Source organism: Stegastes partitus, unplaced genomic scaffold (genome assembly GCF_000690725.1).
Source record: "Stegastes partitus isolate 25-593 unplaced genomic scaffold, Stegastes_partitus-1.0.2 Scaffold806, whole genome shotgun sequence".
Lineage (NCBI taxonomy): Eukaryota > Metazoa > Chordata > Actinopteri > Pomacentridae > Stegastes > Stegastes partitus.
The window spans coordinates 144,069-150,168 of record NW_007578537.1 but is presented as its reverse complement, the minus strand read 5'-3'; the positions used below and the strand labels follow the sequence as shown (position 1 = coordinate 150,168).

The following is a 6,100-nucleotide window of genomic DNA, read 5'->3' as shown; positions in this document are numbered from 1 at the left end:
AAACTAAAGGTTTCTACCAAATGAAAGAGTCACATGTTAAAAGATAAAAGCCTGGAAGGTGTTTCAGGATCTGAATGGAGTCTGTAGGAGGATCAACTCTGACTCAGTTCTCCTGCATGATCCCAGTCAGTGGAAAATTCATAAAAGTTTTAATATAAAATCTATTATTACACACGTTAAAGAACTAAAGCTACGACAGCAAACCTCTAAAATGTGCTGCAGCGAGCAGCTCCTGGAGAGACTTCAGGTGTTTGTGTCGTCAGCACATGTAGAGTTAATAAAAGACACGGAGCAGGACGACAATAGAGCAGAACTCTGTCAAATCTGCTTCATGTTGGTTTGGAACGTGTTTCTATATAAAAGCGTCTTGGAGTTCCAAACGAGTGGAGAAGAAACAGAAGAAGTGTTTCAACGTGCAGCTGCTGCAGAAATCACAGGTTTGAGCTGAAAGCTGCTGCAGCTTCCTTACAGTCGTGTAAACAGTCAGCAGCCGAACAAAAAACACTCACACCAGAACTACAGTCAGACCACACGTCTGAAATAAGTCTCAGCTCCACACTGGACGCGCTGGCTGGAGTATTGATGAGGGCTCTGATCAGCTGCTGGTTGATGTGTTTCTGTTCTTCAGGCTGTACTGAGATCAGTCGGTTCCTACGACTGGAGCGACTCCAGCATCAGGATCCATTCCTCTCTGGTTTGGCAGGTTTCTTCCTCATTCATGTGATCACAAAGGAGTGAACAACACCAACGCTCTCATGTTTTCACCGCCGTCGCTCTGGATGAAGCTCGTCGCTCTCAGTCCCTGAAGAGTCATTTCCAAAGCGTCCATATGGAGACTCGAGGACGTTGTTTCCCAAACATGCGACTGGCAGAGCACTAATTAATTATATATCTGCTGATGGCTCCATTACCCAGCATTCCTTCTGTCTGAGGAGCCGATCGTCCCCCACGCGGCTCATCAGCCAATCAAACTTCTGGAAACGTCACCAACCAGCGGCCACAGCGGAGCCGAGCGCTGACATGAGCCTCGGCGGCCGTCTGACGGCTTTACTGCTGCTCCTGCATTACGAAGCGTTTTATGACAGCGGGCTGCACGATTCACGGCCTCATCGCTCACAGGCTGGTTAGACCTGGAGCCGCGTCCTCGGCTGCTTTAAAACACTGTTTGTCACCTTCTATCCTTCATGCAGCTCATCAAACATACATCGTGAGCCCAGCGTGCGACCTTGGCTGGAGATCAGCTGGTTTCAGCTTCTAGCAGCTCCAGTGGTTCAGTGTGAGCCGGGTCCAGCTTCATGAATCCACTAATACTACGGTGTGTTAGTTATTCAGCCGGGCCTCATGACGCCGCACATCACAGGATGTGGTGAAGCTGGTTGTTCAGTTCTAGCCTTCTGTCCCAAATCATTCAGCGCCACTCCAAGAACCAATAAACTGGATCCTCATGGATCACAAAGACGTGACGTTTGCAGACACATAAACGGGATTCACAGATCTTCACTCTGGTCGGAGGCTTTTGAAAGAATCTGAGCTTTCGTGTGGACAGAAGGCCTCATCGTAGGAAAAGCTCTTGGTTCTGAGACACGCTGTGGACGAGCCTGAGACGCAACATGAAGTAGTTCAGATGAAATATTGTGAGTCCGGTTCTGACGGAGCAGATCAAACAGGTTGAAGTGAGGAAGCCGCTCCAACCTGCTGCTGGGTTAACGTTCAACACACCTGCCTCAGCTGCTTCTCATCCATCCTGAGGGACGAACTGGACTCCTGCTGCTCTGACGGCGCTTCCTGATCACCTGGACCATCGCACCTTCCTGCCGATCACATCTGAGATACGGGACGCCGTGTTTCACTCGTTTAAGGCGCCGAGCTTTTCCCTCAACCAGAAGAGCTTTGTCTTTGTAATTACAGCGGATTAGAGACTAATATCTAATTATGCCTTAATATGCTTTAATGCATTTTTAATGGCAGCTGGGTGTTAAAGTCACATTCGCCGCCGCCTCTGCTGGGGTGGGAGGTGAAGCCGAGGAAGGCAGAGGGTTTGTTGGCAGCCGAGGCTGGAAGGAGGCTGGAAACATTGATTTCTTTGGCAGCGGTTGGAGCAGCCGAGCAGGGAGGCAGCTGCTGCATACTGACGCTGTCCAACGCCAAAGTGTTGCAGCAGCAGCAGCAGCGGCGATACGCAGTAAAACGCTTTTCCCTCGCCGCTGTTTATGTCAAAGGAGGGAGGACACAACCGCCTGCTTGAATTACGACCTGGAATAGAGACTGTTCATTGATTTGCTGCTTTATGGAGGGACGACTACGTCGCAGAGACAAGTGAGATGGAGCAGCGCTGGCAGCCGGAGAGGCATCGGACAGAACACGCTCCAGAACCCAGAGATCATCACGCAAACGCACACACGATGTGAGAGTTGGGAGGGTCGATCACACTCTGTTTGTTTGTCTGGATTGTTCTCCACAACAGCAGTCCACCATTTGTTCCCCTTGTTTATTCTAATCGGAGGAGGAAAACATCTGCATAATATTTCAAAGATTGATTGGGATGCAAATTGCCTTGTGAGCCCAATCGGTGTGGCTCGGCCCGTTTTAATTGGGTTCTGTTAATTAATGCTCGATGTGAAGACAAACTGAATTACTTGCAGGTTTCGCGCATGTCATTATGTGCTAATTGTTCCAGCAGGAGAGCATGTGTGAGCAGGACGAGCTCGCTGCAGATTCCTTTAACTCTTTCCTGATCCTGCAGAAAATCATTATGAACACAGGTCAGCGTGTTAGCGCTCCATTAGGAGGCCCAGACGTCGCGTTTTAATCACCGAACACCAGCAAACATCCCTTATTTACAGCCTCTAGCTGAACGCCTTCAGCTCGTCAGGAAGCATTTAATCTGGAGGTTAGATTAATTTGCTGCGTTTAGATATGGACCTCTGGAGGACTTCCTGCTAAACGACTGACTGGATAACTGCTCACGACACCGTTCTCTGTTATGCTACAACGGTTTGGTGCGTCGCTGAAGAAAAGCACAAGAAGAAACCGTTTAAAGGATGAAAGATGACAAAGCGAGTGGAATAAACACTGAACAGCAGCCAGCCAAGAGCTCTGATGAACTGAAGCTTCTTGTGTGATTGTTTCCTGGTTTCTTTCCTCTGTGACACTAAACTGAAGATCTTTGGACTAAACAAGACATCAGATGAAACTCTGAACCACAAACAGCTGATTGTCACATTAATCAGTCATGAAAACACCCGTCACTGCAGCAGGCGCTGATTCTGTCCTCATCCAGATGCAGAATCTAAAGTCCATCCATCATCTCTACACCTTCATCCTCACCAGGGTCATGGGGGCTGGAGTCTATCCCAGCTGACTCATGGTGAAGGCAGGTTCACCTGGACAGGTAACCAGTCTATCACAGGGCTACACTTAGAGACAGACAACCAAGCACACTCACATTCACACCTACGGACAATTTACAATCACCAATTAACCTCAGCATGTTTCTGGACTGTGGGAGGAAGCCGGAGAACCCGGAGAGAACCCACGCTGCACGGGGAGAACATGGAGACTCCACGCAGAAAGATCCCGGGTGTCCTCACCGGGACGCCAACCGGCGACCTTCTAGCTGTGAGGCGACGGTGCTAACCACTGATCCACCTGTAGCCCCATCTAACATTATAAAGACAGATAATTAACTGTCCAAGAGAACATTTAGGAAACTGTTCTGACAAAGTTTCAAGTCAGAGGCACAGAAACTGAAGCAAATCTGAGGTTTTATAAAGTAAAGGACTTAAAATCTGGTATCAATCCTGTTTCTGAAGCTGTTTCAATGTAAACGAGTCTTTGAGGGGAACCAGGTCATCAGACTGTCAGAGGAGCTGTGACTCTGATTCATCAACGCTTCGCACCTCGACTGGAAACACAACAAAATGAAACGTGTCTCCGCCCGCAGGAGGATCCCGAATGCGGCGGAGGCTCAGCGAGCGACCGATGAACTGTGGGTAATCTGCGAACCTGCTCCGGAGATGTATGTGCAACTTGAGGAGCAACACGGCCACATTCATATCTTCAGGCCATTAACCAGAGGGAGCTAAATCTGGGACGCTGGTGCAGATATACGACGCTCGGGAGGCATCGGAGGGTAAACGGGCGGCTGAGTCATTACGGCTCTCATCGTCCTGCAGCTCCTCGGCAGCAACAAATAAACACATTAATGCGATCAGTCGTGCTCTCGGAGCCACAGTGCACAGCAATTAACGGGCGTCTGTTGCCATGCGGGCCGCGGCGTCGTTAGCGGCCGGCTGACCTTGAGGAGCCTCGTTAGGGGATGATTGACGTGGCGACGGTTGTCATTGGTAACAGTGGGAAGGCAGCGATTGGACAGACGGGAGGCCGACGGCGGAGCACCTCTGGAGGCAGCGAGGAGGCCTGGCCGCCTCAGGACGAGACGACACGGCGAGTTCGAGGAAGGAGACCAACCCCAGGTCTGGAGGAACTGATTCAAACAAGACGCGCAGAGTTCTCCTCCAGCACAAGGTAGAACTTTACGGCGTATTGTTGAAAAGTCGTCAGCGTCAAAACTTCAGTTACTGATTACTCACAAGCTAAAGGAACATCTGGACGGCATGAAGGAAGTCTGGCTGCTTCAGGATGAAACAAGACAACTGACACCGAGTTTTAAAAGGAGATGAACCGATTTCAACAAGAAAACCTGAGATGTTTTCTACACAATGATTCACAGACCAGCAGGTCGAGGATCATCAGAAAGTCCAAAATCTGATGATTCCTTCTGGTTGTGCAGGTCTTTGGTTGACAGACTGTGTCTCTGTGGTGACTGGAAACAGAGAACTTTCCCACTAACACCTCCAGGTTGCACCTTCAGTCCTGATGAAGCCACAAACAGATGTTTCCCAGCAGCTCTGAGCTTTAGACGGATTTAGCAGCTCGACCTCAGAACCGTGGTCCAACACCCTCCGACTGGAACCACAGCCTCGCCGTTTCTGCTGCAGCCGTTCACATCCACGTCTGTCTGGACTCATTCAGAACGTGGAGGCAAAGCTGCAGCCGACAGCCGGAGACGCTTCGGACACGACGCTGCACAGAAGCTACAAATTCAGAACGTGAATCCTTCACATGCGTCTGCACACAAGATTTATACGATCAGAGATTGGAGGCGGCGGTTCGGCTTTCGACCACACGTGAAATATGGTCACAATCTCCCCATCTGCTGCTGAGAGACGGCCAGAACAGAGTTTTCAGAACACGATGTTATCAGAAGTTCTGTGACTGCAGCTACTGGGAAGGTTTTCTGGTTTCTTTCCTCTGTGACAGTAAAGAAAACTCTGATCCACATTTTCACTATTTTCTGACACTGTTTGGACCAAACAGCTGATTGGTTCATCCAGAAAACAACCGTCTGATCAATCAGTGGTGGAAACACTCACAAGTTTTATTCCCACTAGTTTCAAACAAAGACTCAAACTTAGTTCATGTGCTTTTAGTAGCAGCATCTAATATAATAATAATAATAATAATAATAATATAAAGGCAGAAAAAGAAAACAATAAGGAGACATTATTGTTGGGATTCTTCAGCATCACCTGCTGGATTTATGGGATGTCTGATGAATAACCGGAGTTCTAGCAGCGTTTCTTCTCAGTGGCTCCACCAGTACGACAGTGGGTGAAGTTTGGAGCTGAAATATTTACCTGACTGACGACTATTTAATTAAAAATAAATTAATTAATGTGAATATTTTCTGGTTTCTTTCCTCTGTGACAATAAACGGAATATATTTGGACTAAACAAGACGTCTGAGGAAACTCTGAGACCAGACGACTGATCGATGACCCGATGCCAGATCTGAGGAGCAAAGTCCCAGAACCAGAACTGAGTCCATCAGAATCTAGAAACTCTCCAACAAGCTCTGAATGCTGCAGACGGGTCAACGCTGACATTAATCCACAGATCCAACCCACCAACTGTCAGAACGAAGGTTTCTGGATCAGCAACCGGAAAAAAAGTCCTGAAACCGACACTAAAGCCTGACAGACGTTCCAGCAACACGTTGCTCAACAGGGCAACGTGGCAACGCCGGTCACCGCTGGGA

General features: G+C 48.7%; 1 protein-coding gene across 2 annotated transcripts in view; it reads right to left on the bottom strand.

The window, feature by feature from the left end:
• Positions 1-6,100, bottom strand: part of samd12 (sterile alpha motif domain containing 12) — a 120,443-nt gene that overhangs the window by 76,346 nt on the left and 37,997 nt on the right. The gene's annotated exons all lie outside the window — the stretch shown is intronic.